Raw genomic sequence first — 17,704 nt, forward strand, 5'->3', positions numbered from 1 at the left:
GTTGTGTTGTAATTGCCACACAAATAGTAATCACAGTGACCATCTTGTAAATGACCTTGTTTTATTGTTTCTCTAGTCTTGCCTCACACAATGGAAAAAGTGTTCATATTGTATTGTTGGCTGGGAAATCCCAAGGAATTTTCCTGATCAGGAAGGGTTTTATTCCTCTGCACACAGTTGCCCCTTTTACTCGTTGTGTGTAAGACCTGTGTTGTGACTGCAGGTAATTAAAAGGGTTGCCTGTGAATAGTGTCGTGTTGTGTTTGTGTTGTATGATGTTGAAAGGAGGGGGAGGGTGAAAACCTGTGCTGACACTTATCGTCTCTGTCACCAAGAAGGGGCTTACTGAGCTTAATGTCCTCATGTGATGTGTGGATTACTCGATAAATAGTACGATTCTCAAGGCTGTCAATTCAACTAAGTACCTGGGTGTTAAAATTACGGACAACTTCAGTTGCAAAGACCACATAGATAATATTGTGGGGAAGGCGAGCCAAAGGTTGCGTTTCATTGGCAGGACACTTGGAAGATGCAACAACTCCACTAAAGAGACAGCTTACACTACACTCGTTCGTCCTCTGTTAGAATATTGCTGCGCGGTGTGGGATCCATACCGGGTGGGATTGACAGAGGACATCGAAAGGGTGCAGAAAAGGGCAGCTCGTTTTGTATTATCATGTAATAGGGGAGAGAGTGTGGCAGATATGATACGTGAGTTGGGATGGAAGTAATTAAAGCAAAGACGTTTTTCGTCGCGGCGAGATCTATTTACGAAATTTCAGTCACCAACTTTCTCTTCCGAATGCGAAAATATTTTGTTGAGCCCAACCTACATAGGTAGGAATGATCATCAAAATAAAATAAGAGAAATCAGAGCTCGAACAGAAAGGTTTAGCTGTTCGATTTTCCCGCGCGCTGTTCGGGAGTGGAATGGTAGAGAGACAGTATGATTGTGGTTCGATGAACCCTCTGCCAAGCACTTAAATGTGAATTGCAGAGTAATCATGTAGATGTAGATGTAGATGCCGGATGTCAGTTTGTGGGATGGAGTTCCATGCATGTCGCACTTGGTCGGTCGTACAGGGACGGTTAATGTTGTTTATGGATGACGCTGGAGTTTTCGTCCGAGGATGTCCCAAATATGCTCGACTGGAGACAGTAGGCCAAGGCAACACGTCGACTATCTGTAGAGCACCCTGGGTTACAGCAGCGTATGTGGACGAGCGTTATCCTGTTGGAAAACTTCCCCTGAAATGCTATTCATGAATCGTAGCACATCAGGTGGAATCAGCAGATCGGTGTACAAAATTGTAGTGGAATTACGACGAGAGTATTCCTGCTGTCATACGAAATGGCACTCCAGACCGTAACTCTAGGTGTAGGTCCAGTGTGTATAGTACGCAGACAGGTTAGCCATTATCAATGCACTATTTCATAGTCTCAGTGCATGTCGGTTCCCTGTTGTTCGGGCGTCAGTCACAGTCCTAAATTTCCTTTACGTGATTGTCAAATGCAATGTTTTTTTTTTCTTTCTTTAAGCGGTTCGTGGTGATTTTAGTGTCATACTGTGGTAATTTCCGGAAAGGAATGACTGGTTACTGTGTGTTTCGTCTGTCTCTTTCCTTTCAAATTAGAACAATTATAGCATAGGGTATTAGATTAGGAAATGAGACGCTTAAAGTAGTAAATTAGTTTCGCTGTTTAGGGAGCAAAATAACTGATTATGGTCGAAGTAGAGAGGATATAAAATGTAAACTGGAAATGGCAAGGAAAGCGTTTCTGAAGAAGAGAAATTTGTTAACATCGAGTATAGATTGAAGTGTCAGGAAGTCGTTTCTGAAAGTATTTGTATGGAGTGTAGCCATGTATGGAAGTGAAATATGGACGATAAATAGTTTGGACAAGACGAGAATAGAAGCTTTTGAAATGTGGTGCTATAGAAGAATGCTGAAGATTGGATGGGTAGATCACATAACTAATGAGGAGGTATTGAATAGAATTGGGGAGAAGAGGAGCTTGTGGCACAACTTGACTAGAAGAAGGTATCGCTTGGTGGGACATATTCTGAAGCATCAAGGGATCACCAATTTAGGCATTGGAGGGAGACCAAGAGATGAATACACTAAGCAGTTTCAGAAGGCTGTAGGTTGCAGCAGGTACTGGGGGATGAAGAAGCTTGCACAGGATAGAGTAGCCTAGAGAGCTGCATCAAACCAGTCGCTGGAATGAAGACAACAACAACAACAACATTGTTTCGGCTTTGGGGAACGACAGCCTATTTTGGTAAATATTCTACAAATAATTTCTCACGTTCCTTATGTCTTTGCTCTGTAATACGTGCAGATGGCTATCATTGATTGTCGAGTGACTCTTGGTGACGGCGGCGGTGGTGGTGATGACGGTGGCATTCTGGCAATGAACTGCATTTCCGCCTCCGTGTGCGTCTACGGCCTACATTTATACTCTGCAAAACACTGTGAAATGCATAGCCTAGGGTGCGTCCCATTGTACATGGTATTAACGTTTCTTTCCTTTCCATTCATGTAATTGTTTAAAACGCCTCTTGGCGCTTGTGTGCTGACGATCCCCGTGAGAGTGGCACGTGAGGTGTTGCAGTGCTTACGTAGACTCACATTTGACACTGATTTTTGGAACTTTGAATAGGCTTCCGAGTAATTCAGGGATTGGATAAAAATATGAAGACATCTAAATCTACATCTAATTGGTTACTCTTCAGTTCACATTTAAGTGCTTGGCAGAGGGTTCAAAAATCGTTCAAATGGCTCAAAGCACTATGGGACTAAATATCAGAGGTCATCAGTCCGCTAGAACTTAGAACTACTTAAACCTAACCAACCTAAGAACATCAACACATCCATGCCCGAGGCAGGATTCGAACCTGCGACCGTAGCAGTCTGTGGTTCCGTACTGAAGCACCTAGAACCGCTCGGCTACCGCGGGCGGCACTTGGCCAATTCCAGCAGGGCAATGCGACAGCTCACACGTCCAGAACTGCTACAGAGTGGCTCCAGGAACACTGTCCTGACTTTAAACACTTCCGCTGGCCACCAAACTCTCCAGACAGGATCATTATTGAGCATATCCGGGATGCCTTGCAACGTGCTGTTCAGAAGAGATCTCCACCCGCTCGTAGTCTTGTGGAGTTATGGACAGCCCCAGCTTCGCCCCAGCACTGCTTCAGACAGTAGTCGAGTCCATGCCATGTCGTGTTGCGGCACTTCTGCCTGCTCGCCGGGGCCTTACACGATATTAGGCAGGTGTATCAGTTTCTTTGGCTCTTCAGTGTATGATAAAGAACTATGTCATATCAAACTTCCTGGCAGATTAAAACTGTGTGCCCGACCGAGACTCGAACTCGAGACCTTTGCCTTTCGCGGGCAAGTGCTCTACCGTCTGAGCTACCGAAGCACGACTCACGCCCGGTCATTTAGTTCTGCCAGGAAGTTTTATATCAGCGCACACTCCGCTGCAGAGTGAAAATCTCATTCTGGAACAATGTCATATGTCAATTTCAACGAGCTGTACGTAATTTCTTCGGTAATAATGACCAACATCGCATGAAATTTAGCGCCATTATGACAGGAGGTGGGCGACTGTTTGCAGCTCCTGCGAGTTGGATGGCGCTTGAGATAAAACGCGCGCCATTTGCGCACGTGGGCAGCGTGATCGCTCGGCTTGCATCAGACTTTTCTTCTTCTACACCGTGTTGGAAACCGCTGACTTTCGCATAAGAAGACCGTATATCTGACGTTTCTCTTCCCCCGCTGTTATTTCTTTGTGTCGGCTCCAGGCGCCGTAAAGGAAAAAGTACAGTTGCAGGCACACGGCGTCACGATTACGCTCATAGAAAGGCACTCGGGTTTTGTGATGTCACGACTGTTAAAAGACCAAAGAAATTCACACTTTCCCGGTTTGCGTCACGTTTACTTTATTTTCGTTTGGTCCACGTGCCGTGAGTACTCACAGTCTGGAACTGTGTTTACGAGATAAGGTTGTTGTCTATCGCTCAATGCTATAGACAGCATTTGACGGCGCTTACCATGAACGCGGCCTTAACGGGTACTAACTTGGTGACATAAGCGCGTTCAGAGCGGCAGATTGCTAGCCGACGGGGCCCGGGTTCGATTACCAGACAGGATCGGAGATTTTCTTCTGTTGGGGACTGGGTGTTGTATCGACATTGCGATCGTATTGTCGTAAGTGACAAGAAAATTGTCTCCAATGTGATAGCATATCGTCTTTCCAGCACTGAGATGGCTAGAATGGGGATAATTCGAAACCTAATACATAGAGTCTCACGGGAAGCGTGCAAGGGATAAGTCCCTGTAGTCGCCCTATTCATCTGTGTCCTCGGTGGCTCAGATGGATAGAGCGTCTGCCGTGTAAGCAGGAGATCCCGGGTTCGAGTCCCGGTCGGGGCACACATTCTCAGCTGTCCACATCGAGGTATGTCAACAACACCTGTCGGCAGCTGAGGGTTTCAATTAGTCATCATTAATACATAGAAATAAATAAACAATAAAAAAGTGCAATTGTGTCCCAGTAGAAAGTGTCGCGCGCTGTCAGCACACGGTGCGAGAGTGGAAAATGATCGTGGGAAATGTCTTCGTGGACTGTGGACGTCATTAAATTTTATTGACTATGAGGACAAGGATTGTGTGACTGTGCAGAAGGAAAAGGCAACGAAACGTACGAACAAAATGTCAAAGTTGAACAAGTCGATAACGTGCAAATTGGAACAGGAGTGACATAGCATTGAACAGAGTTGGATTCAGCCACCTACAAGCAAACTTTAAACAGTAAATATTCCGTTCTCGATATTGTTACTTTGTTATTTACCAGTAATTTTCTGGGTTTATCTACAGGATGATTTTTTCCACCCTGTACAAACTCTAGGGACTGACCGGTGAGAGCATATGTAACAAAATGTCAAATGAACTTATGTCTGGAAATGCATGGTTTCCATGCTAGAGACCATTTATTCAATCGTACTTCGTTGCAGAGGCTCCAGTCTAATACGTGCTGTACCATGCAGCCAGTGTTACAGTATGCATGGTCTCCTCCTAGAGGCTGGTACAGTTCCTCATATGTCATGCCCTAGCGCCCTCTCCTGCCACAGTCATTGGTAATGTTGTGTCCGATTCACTTCCCTACGTGACTCACCACGTAGTGGATGTGATGTAGCATTGTACGAGGTGCATTCAAGTTCTAAGGCCTCCGATTTTTTTTCTCCGGACTGGAAAGAGATAGAAACATGCGCATTGTTTTAAAATGAGGCCGCGTTCATTGTCAATACGTCCCAGAGATGGCAGCACCGTGCGGCAGATGGAATTTTACCGCCAGCGGCGAGAATGAGAACTGTTTTAAATACTTAAAATGGCGACGTTTTCCTTACTTGAACAGCGTCCAATCATTCGTTTTCTGAATTTGCGTGGTCTGAAACCAATTGAAATTCATCGACAGTTGAAGGAGACATGTGGTGACGGAGTTACGGATGTGTCGAAAGTGCGTTCATGGGTGCGACAGTTTAATGAAGGCAGAACATCGTGTGACAATAAACCGAAACAACCTCGGGCTCGCACAAGCCGCTCTGACGACACGATCGAGAAAGTGGAGAGAATTGTTTTGGGGGATCGCCGAATTACTGTTGAACAGATCGTCTCCAGAGTTGGCATTTCTGTGGGTTCTGTGCACACAATCCTGCGTGACGACCTGAAAATGCGAAAAGTGTCATCCAGGTGGGTGCCACGAATGCTGACAGACGACCACACAGCTGCCCAGGTGGCACGTTGCCGAGCAATGTTGACGCGCAACGACAGCACGAATGGGACTTTCTTTTCGTCGGTTGTGACAATGGATGAGACGTGGATGCCATTTTTCAATCCAGATACAAAGCGCCAGTCAGCTCAATGGAAGCCCACAGATTCACCGCCACCAAAAAAATTTCGGGTAACCGCCAGTGCTGAAAAAATGACGGTGTCCATGTTCTGGGACTGCGAGGGCGTAATCCTTAGCCATTGCGTTCCAAAGGGCACTACGGTAACAGGTGCATCCTACGAAAATATTTTGAAGAACAAATTCCTCCCTGCATGCAACAAAAACGCCCGGGAAGGGCTGCGCGTGTGCTGTTTCACCGAGACAACGCACCCGCACATCGAGCTAACGTTACGCAACAGTTTCTTCGTGATAACAACTTTGAATCGATTCCTCGTGCTCCCTACTCACCTCACCTGACCTGGCTCCTAGTGACTTTTGGCTTTTTCCAACAGTGGAAGACACACTCCGTGGCCGCACATTCACCAGCCGTGCTGCTGTTGCCTCAGCGATTTTCCAGTGGTCAAAACAGACTGGTAAAGAAGCCTTCGCCGCTGCCATGGAATCATGGCGTCAGCGTTGCGAAAAATGTGTACGTCTGCAGGGCGATTACGTCGAGAAGTAACGCCAGTTTCATCGATTTCGGATGAGTAGTTAATTGGAAAAAAAATCGGAGGCCTTAGAACTTGAATGCACCTCGTACAAAATGGTTTCGTTTTCGAATCGAGAGCTTGCCGCCGTGGTGTTTACTTACGGAAAGGCAAATAGCAACAGGTTGTATCAGGAGACCTACCCTCGCTGACAACAACCACAGCATTCATTGTTTTCAACAGTGTTTCGACGATTCTCTGCGAGAGGGTCGTTTCAGGTAGCACGAAATCGTGAAGGATGTCCCCGAAATCTTCGCACACCACACTTGGAGGAAGATGCGATGAACACTGTGGAAGGCGACCGCCGTGTCAGTAGCAGGTAGTTGGCCCGCCAGTAAAGGGAAGTCAGACGAGCGTGTGGAGCATCCTCCATGATAGTTGCAACCACTCTTATCACTTCTACATCTACATCCATACCCCGCAAGCCACCTGACAGTGTGTGGCGGAGGGTACCTTGAGTACCTCTATCGCTTCTCCCTTCTATTCCAGTCTCGTATTGTTCGTGGAAAGAAGGATTGTCGGTATGCTTCTGTGTGGGCTCTAATCTCTCTGATTTTATCCTCACGGTCTCTTCGCGAGATGTACGTAGCAAGGAGCAATATACTGCTTGACTGCTCGGTGAAGGTATGTTCTCGAAATTTCAACAAAAGCCCGTACCGAGCTACTGAGCGTCTCTCCTGCAGAGTCTATCAACCCTATCTGGTACGGATCCCACACTGCTGAGCAGTATTCGAGCAGTGGGCAAACAAGCGTACTGTAACCTACTTCCTTTGTTTTCTGATTGCATTTCCTTAGGATTCTTCCAATGAATCTCAATCTGGCATCTGCTTTACCGACGATCAACATTATATGATCATTCTATTTTAAATCACTCCTAATGCGTACTCCCAGATAATTTATGGTATTAACTGCTTCCAGTTGCTGACCTGCTATTTTGTAGCTAAATCATAAAGGATCTATCTTTCTGTGTATTCGCAGCACATTACACTTGTCTACATTGAGATTCAATTGCCATTCCCTGCACCATGCGTCAATTCGCTGCAGATCCTCCTGCATTTCAGTACAATTTTCCATTGTTACAGCCTCTCGATACGCCACAGCATCATCCGCAAAAAGCCTCAGTGTACTTCTGATGTCATCCACAAGGTCATTTATGTATATTGTGAATAGCAACGGTCCTACGACACTCCCCTGCGGCACACCTGAAATCACTCTTACTTCGGAAGACTTCTCTCCATTGAGAATGACATGCTGCGTTCTGTTATCTAGGAACTCCTCAATCCAATCACACAATTGGTCTGATAGTCCATATGCTCTTACTTTGTTCATTAAACGAGAGTGTGCAAGGCTTACAAGCAACAGACTTTCCACATCGGGAGCAGTTTTGTCACTGGTTTCTTCAGCAAGCAACCACGATTGCGGGATTTGTATCATTCACAGATGAGGCGACCTTTACACGGAGTAGTATCTTCAACTTTGGTAACAGTCATCTGTGGGACAGTATGGAGAAACCCCACGGTATGGTGACAGCGAATCATCAGCATCGGTGTAGCTCGATTGTGTGAGCCAGGATAATTGGTGACCGTATTTTGGGACCAGTCTTGCTTGCACGTCGCCTAACAGACCGGAACTATCGGTGTTTCTTGCCGGTGACTTTGCCTCCCCTGCTGGAAGAATTGCTGTTAATGATTCGAAGGGTTATGTGGCTGCTACACGATGGTGCTCCGGCCCAATTCGTCGTTAACATCCTGACGCATCTCAGTCGTGTCTTCCCTGGTCGATCAACCCAGTTGCATGGCCTGCTCGTTCACCGGATCTCAACCCGTGTGATTTCTAGTTATGAAGCCGTCTCAAACGTATGCAGAGCCCATTCCAGGTGTGGAGGTACTGGAGCACCCTTTGACACTGTTCGGATGCAACCCGGCCGATGTGAATGTGTGAGACAGCGCGCACGTAACTGTGACGGCATGGTAGAGCGTGTGCTAGACCGCAGTCTCTGTAACAATTTATGAATAAATAAACGGTCTCTTGGCCCCGGTAGCTGAGTGGTCAGCGTGGCGGAATGTCAATCCTAAGGGCCCGGGTTCGATTCCCGGCTGGGTCGGAGATTTTCTCCGCTCAGGGACTGGGTGTTGTGTTGTCCTAATCATCATCATTTCATCCCCATCGACGCGCAAGTCGCCGAAGTGGCGTCAAATCGAAAGACTTGCACCAGGCGAACGGTCCACCCGACGGGGGGCCTTAGCCACACGACGTTTCATTTCATTTCAGCACGGAAACCACCCATTTCCGGACATACTTTCATGCTTTTTTCTTTCGTATTCTCCCATCGATCAATCCTTAGTGTTTGCACACGGTGGAACAAATCACCCCGTATTCTGTATTTCTAAGCTACTAACTCGTAACCCAGTAACAGTCACATTTTGCCTATCTTAACGGTTTCCAGGGCCAACAAAAAATTTGCTTTTCACAATTTCGTCTAATTATTGACCAGATTTAAAAATTTAAAATGCTGTCATAGTCTACTCATTATAAGCTATAACCTTATCTTCAGCACAGTAAGACAAATATTGCAGTAATTAAACTGTGTGTTTCTCTTGAGGCAGCGTAACCGGCTCTACGGAAATACCCCGACTCCATTCATCCAGTATTTGAGAATGACAGCACTTGGAGACTTCCAACAAACTTTACACATAATTTCAAATCTTTACGAAACTTTTTCTCCCTGACACCTCCGACAAAATTATGAAAGGAGAAAAAAATTATCACTTGCTACGTATTCTCTGCTCACGCAGTCAAACTTAGGCACCAATCGTGACGTTTTAATTCATTACTTCCCCACTATCGACTCTATTCGCAACACACGTTGCAGCCAATATCCTCTTACACAGCTGAAAGGACCTGTAACATTATATCATTACACGACACACAGTTCAGGAGATATCACGAAATAAACATTTAGATGCCCCTGTTTAAAATGGAGCGCAAATTACTCAGCCTACGACATTCATCTAGTGTCTCATAATGAGAGTACTTTGCGACTTTCAGCAAACTTGAAGCTTTGTTTCGAACCTTTCCTGAATTATTGTTCAATTAGATACTTAACGCCAGATACGCTGTATGATCAAAAGTATCCGGACACTCCCAAAACTACATTTTTCATATTAGTTGCATTGTGCTGCCACCCACTGCCAGGTACTCCACATCAGCGGCCTGAGTAGTCAATAGACATCGTGAGAGAGCATAATGGTGTGCTCTGCGGAAATCATGGACTTCGAACGTGGTCAGCTGATTGGATGTCGCTTGTGTCATAACGTCTGTAAGCGAGATTTCCACACTCCTAAACATCCCTTAGTGAAGTGGAAACGTGAAGGGACACGTACAGCACAAAAGCTTACAGGCCGACCTCGTCTCTTGGCTGACAGAGACTGCCGACAGTTGAAGAGGGTCGTAATGTGTAATAGGCAGACATCTATCCAGAATATCACACAAGAATTCCAGACTGCATCGGGATCCACTGCAAACACTTTGACAGTAAGGCGGGAGGTGAGAAAACTTGGATTTCACGGTCGAACGGCTGCTCATAAGCCATACATCACGCCGGTAAATGCCAAAAGACGCCTCGCTTGGTGTAAGGAGCGTCAACATTGGAGGATCGAACAGTGGAAAAACGTTGTGTGGAGTGACGAATCACGGTACACCATGTGGCGATCCGATGGCAAGGTGTGGGTGTGACGAATACACGGTCAACGTCATCTGCCAGCGTGTGTAGTGCCAACAGTAAAATTCGGAGGCGGTGCTGTTATGGTGTGGTCGTGTTTTTCATGGAGGGGCTTGCACCCCTTGTTGTATTGCGTAGCACTATCACAGCACAGGCCTACATTCATGTCTTAAGCACATTCTTGCTTGCCACTGTTGAACAGCAATTCGGGGATGGCGACTGCACCTGTGGCGGAGTGGTTACACGACAATAACATGCCTGTAATGGACTGGCCTGCACAGAGTCCTGACCTGAATCCTATAGAACACCGTTGGGATGTTTTGGAACGCTGATTTCGTGCCAGGTCTCACCGAGCGACATCGATTCCTCTCCTCAGTGCAGCACTCCGTGAAGAATGGGCCGCCATTCCCCGAGACACCTTCCAGCACCTGACTGAACGTATGCCTTGGAGAGAGGAGGCTGTCATCGGGGCTAAGGGTGGGCCAACACCATACTGAATTCCAGCATTACCTATGGAGTGCGCCACGAACTTGTAAGTCATTTTCAGTCAGGTAGCCGGATACTTTTGATGACATAGTGTACAAGTATTTAGCACCTTAACTCATTAGTTAACTAATCAGGCGTTTGAACCTTTTTTTGCAGAGGAATTCGAGACTTTTAAAGAGTACGGGATTTACTGATTGTTTACAATACGGGGAAATAACAAGCTTGCGGAAACATAACAGCTTTTTTCTGACAGAATTCGACTTAAAGACCATGTGCCATCCACGGGATTTCCCTTCAAAGCGGGCCAGAATAAAACAAGTGATCATGTGCGAACGCGAAGGCATTTTTAAGAAAAAGGGGGCAAATCGATTTTTACGAGGAAATGGAGCAGCAGGATTAAAGTGGCCAGTGCCTTATTCGGACGGAACGTGGATCCATGCTCATCTACGGCGAATTAATGTTGTGGAAGTGATCATGAGCTCGAAAGCAGTCGAAAGTAATTATTTGGCAAACGGCTCGTTTGCACCCCAGTGCTTACTGGAACGGTTTTGCTTCTCGGGTTCCGCACGTAGAACAAGGTAGGGAAACTAGTGAGGCACGCCACCCACAAAACAAAACTATTTACGCGGTCTGGAAACTGTAGACTTGAATGTGGTGGATGTGCGGCAAACGGGTAGGTGTTTCTCCAGCAGATTAAGAGAGCACACCAAGCCTCAGTTAGTGGACATGCGCGTCATTACTGGGTTGCTGCATAAGTTCGTAGCGTTATTGCATAAGTTTAATAAACACAGAAGGTACACCTAACAGACACTTCTGTCATGGAGAATACAGTCTCCTTCACTACGAGGTGCATTCAAGTTCTAAGGCCTCCGATTTTTTTTCTAATTAACTACTCACCCGAAATCGATTAAACTGGCGTTACTTCTCGACGTAATCGCCCTGCAGACGTACACATTTTTCACAACGCTGACGCCATGATTCCGTGGCAGCGGCGAAGGCTTCTTTAGGAGTCTGTTTTGACCACTGGAAAATCGCCGAGGCAATAGCAGCACGGCTGGTGAATGTGCGGCCACGGAGTGTGTCTTTCATTGTTGGAAAAAGCCAAAAGTCACTAGGAGCCAGGTCAGGTGAGTAGGGAGCACGAGGAATCGCTTCAAAGTTGTTATCACGAAGAAACTGTTGCGTAACGTTAGCTCGATGTGCGGGTGCGTTGTCTCGGTGAAACAGCACACGCGCATCCCTTCCCGGGCGTTTTTGTTGCAGTGCAGGAAGGAATTTCTTCTTCAAAACATTTTCGTAGGATGCACCTGTTACCGTAGTGCCCTTTGGAACGCAATGGGTAAGGATTACGCCCTCGCTGTCCCAGAACATGGACACCGTCATTTTTTCAGCACTGGCGGTTACCCGAAATTTTTTTGGTGGCGGTGAATCTGTGTGCTTCGATTGAGCTGACTGGCGCTTTGTTTCTGGATTGAAAAATGGCATCCACGTCTCATCCATTGTCACAACCGACGAAAAGAAAGTCCCATTCGTGCTGTCGTTGCGCGTCAACATTGCTCGGCAACATGCCACACGAGCAGCCGTGTGGTCGTCCGTCAGCATTCGTGGCACCCACCTGGATGACACTTTTCGCATTTTCAGGTCGTCACGCAGGATTGTGTGCACAGAACCAACAGAAATGCCAACTCTGGAGACGATCTGTTCAACAGTAATTCGGCGATCCCCCAAAACAATTCTCTACACTTTCTCGATCGTGTCGTCAGACTGGCTTGTGTGAGCCCGAGGTTGTTTCGGTTTATTGTCACACGATGTTCAGCCTTCATTAAACTGTCGCACCCACGAACGCACTTTCGACACATCCGTAACTCCGTCACCACATGTCTCCTTCAACTGTCGATGAATTTCAATTGGTTTCAGACCACGCAAATTCAGAAAACGAATGATTGGACGCTGTTCAAGTAAGGAAAACGTCGCCATTTTAAGTATTTAAAACAGTTCTCATTCTCGCCACTGGCGGTAAAATTCCATCTGCTGTACGGTGCTGCCATCTCTGGGACTTATTGACAATGAACGCGGCCTCATTTTAAAACAATGCACATGTTTCTATCTCTTTCCAGTCCGGAGAAAAAAAAATCGGAGGCCTTAGATCTTGAATGCACCTCGTATTTACAACAGTCTGCCAACGCTGGCGTAGCTTTTCGGTTCCCCGACTATAGAAACGCGTATTTTGAGGCGAAGAACTTGTCGAGCCATGTTCGGGGCGCACTTTCATCCGGAAAGGAAGTTCCTCGAAAGTAGTTCGACAGAGAACGGAAAAGGTGAAACTGTGAGTGCGCAAGATCAGGTGGGTGCGGAATGACTTCCCAACCCCAGCTCCTGTGTACTGTTTTTTGTCAGTCTAGCAGAATCTGGGCGGGCGTTATCTTGGAGTAGCATCACTCACGCAGTCTTCCTGGTCGTTGTTCTCCGACTGCGTGTGCGAGGCGTCTCGCTTGTTGACAATAAACGTCAGTAGCTGTGGTTACACCTCGGGGAAGCAATTTGTAGTTCAGCACTCCGTCGCTGTTCCAGCAGATACGTAACATTAAAAGAAAAAAGGCTCTGAGCACTATGGGACTTAACATCTGAGGTCATCAGTCCCCTAGAACTTAGAACTACTTAAACCTAACCAACCTAAGGACATCACACACATCCATGACCGAGCCAGGATTCGAACCTGCGACCGTAGCGGTCGCGCGATTCCAGACTCTAGCGCCTAGAACCGCTCGGCCACCGCAGCCGGCAAGGGTCCCAACACACTTCCTTGGGGCACACTTGAAGTTACTTCTACATCTCAGGATGACATTTCATCAAAGATAATATGCAGTGTCCTCTCTATCAAAAAGTCCTCAGTCCAGTCACAAATGTCACTTTATACGCCATATGAATGTACATTTGATAATATGCCTAGACACGCTTGCCAGCGAGTGCAGCAAGGTGGAGGTTCCCTGCTGTTTTGGGGTGGCATTGTGTGTGTCTGACGTACGCCGCTGGTGGTCATGGGAGGCGCCGTAACGGCTGTACGATACGTGAATGCCGTCCTCCGACCGATAGTGCAAACATATCGGCAGCATATTGGCGAGGCATTCGTCTTGATGGACGACTATTCCCGCCCCAATCGTGCACATCGTGTGAATGAGTTTCTTCAGGATAAAGACATCCCTTGACTAGAGTGGCCAGCACGTTCTCCAGACATGAACCCTATCGAACATGCCTGGCATAGATTGAAAAGGGCTGTTTATGTACGACGTGACCCACCAACCACTTTGACGGATCCACGACAAATCGCCGTCGAGGAGTGGGACAATCTGGGCCAACAGTGCCTTGATGAACTTGTGGATTGTATGCCACGACGAATACAGGTATGCACCAATGCAAGAGGACGTGCTACCGGGTATTAGAGGTACCGGTGTGTGCAGCAATCTGGACCACCACGTCTGAAGGTCTCGATGTATGGTGGTACAACATGCAATGCGTAGTGTTCATGTGCAATAAAAAGGGCGGACACGATGTTTATGTTGACCTCTATTCCAATTTTCTGTAGAGGCTGCGGAACTCTCGGAACCGAGATGATGCAAAAGTTTTTTTTTTTTTGGGCTGTACGTATTTTGTCCGCCCTGGAAGATAGGTAACGTACAACGCTAATAGGCTCCGAGATAGCGGTTGAGTTGCCTGTAGGTTTTCTGATGTGTAAAGGCTACCTATTTAACAATATGAAAACTTTTTATCAGATTATAGTCTAACTGATGCTCGTCGGATTGTACGGGGCAAGTTACTGACGACCAGAGGAAAGTTAACCGTGGCCATTAACTAATTGGTTGTCAGCAGTGAAGGGGCCACTTAAGAAGAGAGCGGTGTTTTTCTGCTCATCAGCTTGACCGGAGAAACAGGCGGGACGCGTTCTCGGTCCAAATGCAGCGCCCAGCCCTTGCCGCGGCTCGTCCGACACGTCGGGGGCGCACTTTCTACGCGGAGTCTCATAATCGGAATAGCCACTCGCCTGCCCTGTGCAAACCCGTGCTTCCTGATTCGCACACTGGTTTCCTCATTGCGGGCGACAAAACGAGAGAATGCTTTTCCCAACAGGAAGCGGTTATCCTGTAAATAAGGCGTTTCTTTCGCTTTCGCCGAATGGCCAATTGTCCTGCGAGGCCGCTAATTGCTGGAGAGAACTGCCATTACTCGTTCTGTGCCGTCTAGGAATTGGAGCACCACTGGTTTCTAAGCGGTTTTTAACTGCTCAGGTGCTCAGTATGCGTGCGTTTCAGCTCAGACCCGGGGATTAAGCGAATTAATGTGGCGTGCAAGCTTCCGCCCTGAGGCGTTTAAGGTCGCGGTAGTACAGTCAAGCTCCTTGACCGTTTTTCACTCGGAAAGTGTAAACTTTCTAACATTCTGCGAGGTGTCTGTTTGTTCTAAGTCGTGTCTCCCTACCACTTTCGCGCAACGACGCTCTGAGCTTGTTTTTTAGGGAATTGGCTAGTTTGAACCTGGGACCTGTTGCTGGTAAGGAGACGCCAGACCACACATGACATGTAGAGTTCAGAAGAGTTCAGTGAGACTAGCGATGATGTAACCAAATACTTAATGATTTCAGCGCCAGCTCCACTACACTCCCTGTAAAAGAATCTTAATACTAACTGAATTTAGTGGAAGGGGTTCAAGGCTTTCCTATTTTTAGTTAGCTGGCAAAATAACGTCGAAAAAGCAATTCAGTTTACCATTGGAAATTTTATTCCACTCACAAAACATTGTTTATAAATTGCACTACTGATAAAGGGAAATATTTTAATACAGGGTGATAAAAACCAACTGCGTTCAACAAAAATGTGAACGAATATTCCCTTAATGGGTTTCCAAGTTCTACAATGGATCGAAGGATGACGTATGCCATATCACATCTATAATCTAGATTTAAGTTAGGTTTCATAAATGGTCTACAGTGACCCTCAATTATCTTTAATTACTTATCTAATTTGTTGTAAATTACAGTGGCTGATGTGGCTTCTCAATAATTATATAACTGAAAAATCATCGCGTTTCAGATTTTAACTTCTAGTAGCAAATGTGAATACCATGAGCTTTAATTGACGATCGACACTAGTATTACGCAAAAAGGGGGTGTAACAGATGAGACTTCTGCAGTTCTGAGTGAAGCGTTATGGCGGCATCGTGTGCGTTCATTACCTTGTCGGTGTTTAGGCAGCGTCAGGGGGCGGCGGGCAGCACAGCTCCGCTCACCTCGCCGTCTCGGAAGCAACTCTCTCCTAACTTCTCCTTACTACAATTTACCGAAGTTGCTTTAAAAAAAAATATCTGACTGTGTTTTCAACTGACCAATCAGGGTCTCAATGTTAATCTTAAGCTCCGCCTACAAAAATTCTGTCTATGCAATGAGAAACGTTATACTTTTCGTGGTGGGGCAATGTTTTTAACGTTTGCAACGTAACAGAGACGCGAAAAAGTCTCACGCTAAAACTTGCAGCTGGTGTGGTCCTTTTAGTGTTATCGTAAGATCTATACTGTTCTTCTGGAGGGCTCTATCTTCTAACATGGGCTGGGGGGTGGTCCTGGCGGTGGGCTGGCGACGTGGGTGTCCGTCCCTTATCGTAGAGCCTTCTAGCTTAACACGGTTCTGCTCTCGGCTTCTGTTCTCGTTTCTCCCCTCGGAACTGCGTCTGTCTCACGGTGGGAAGGTATGATATGCATTTAGGCATTCTTGTGTTAGTCTGTGGTATTCCATTTGCTCACTCGTTGATTGTATTACTTTGGTTTAATGTCAGTATTTATTCGGAGCTATGTGACATACTGCCGGATTTGCTATCATGTCAGGGTTTACATGGAAGGTGTTGGATTTCTCTGACACCTTACAACTTCCTATAGAAATCTCAGCGAGGCGCGTTGATGATGATGTTTGGTTTGTGGGGCTCTCAATTGCGCAGTCATCAGCGCCTGTACAAAGTCCCACTTTTTACACAGTCCAATTATTTTTACCCAATCCAATCTAGCCACTGTCACAAATGGTGATGAGTAAATGATGAGGACAACAGAAACACCAAGTCCCCGGGCAGGGAAAATCCACAACCCGGCCGGGAATCGAACCCGGGACCGTGGGAGCCAGAGGCAGCAACCCTTGCCACTAGACCACGATCTGCGGTCTGCGAGGGGCGTTGAATAGTAGGTTATTCAGGATTCCAGCACCCCGTATTATTACCTGGTCTATTGGCTACAAAGCTCTGTTTTTCAACATAATCTCCATTCAATGCGACGGTCTAACGTCACCTTACTGGGAGGGCCTCAATGCCCCCTTGGTACCATTCTACTGGTCGACATCGGAACCAACGTCTTGCTACACCAGTAACCTCCCAATCATTCATGTACAGCTTGCCACGGAGTGCATTCTTCATTGGGCCAAGCAGACGGAAGTCGGAAGGTGAGACACCCAGGCTGGAGGGTGGACGAGGAAGAACAGTCCAATCAAGTGTCACCACTACGAACAGAGACGTACAGCTACGGAGCGAGGTGTTTGATTGTGATCTGTCGATCACCTCGAATGAGAGTCTCTGTATGTCCATCTTTTTTAGAGATGGTTGCGAGACTCTGCTGTTCGATATAGGCCTTTCAGCCGTCTAGTTTCCAACTTTATTTTATTTGGCAACCAGTTTCAGCGTTTTAGTACGCCATCTTCAGGCCCCTGGCCGACGTGTAGGAAAATTCTAGCTCGGTTGTGATCAAAACAGGGTCCAGCAATACTAGTATTAGTAGATTTTTGCTATAGCGATCACTTCAACCATCATCGGCAGATGAAATTCGTGATCTCTGTAGCAATGATTTACTAATACCAATACTGCTGCCCCCTGTTTTGATCGCCGGCCGTGTGGACGAGCGGTTCTAGGCGCTACAGTCTGGAACCGCGCAACCGCTACGGTCGCAGGTTCGAATCCTGCCTCGGGCATGGATGTGTGTGATGTCC

The 17,704-nt window shown here is 46.7% G+C and overlaps 1 protein-coding gene and 1 non-coding gene across 2 annotated transcripts in view; both read left to right on the top strand.

Moving 5' to 3' along the window:
* Positions 1-17,704, top strand: part of LOC124720446 (coiled-coil domain-containing protein AGAP005037) — a 992,798-nt gene that overhangs the window by 649,492 nt on the left and 325,602 nt on the right. The window lies entirely within an intron of this gene.
* On the top strand, positions 4,369-4,442 carry Trnat-ugu. The gene has a single exon. It is a non-coding gene; the product is annotated as a tRNA-Thr (tRNA).

This window comes from Schistocerca piceifrons, chromosome 11, assembly GCF_021461385.2.
Source record: "Schistocerca piceifrons isolate TAMUIC-IGC-003096 chromosome 11, iqSchPice1.1, whole genome shotgun sequence".
NCBI classification, from domain to species: domain Eukaryota; kingdom Metazoa; phylum Arthropoda; class Insecta; order Orthoptera; family Acrididae; genus Schistocerca; species Schistocerca piceifrons.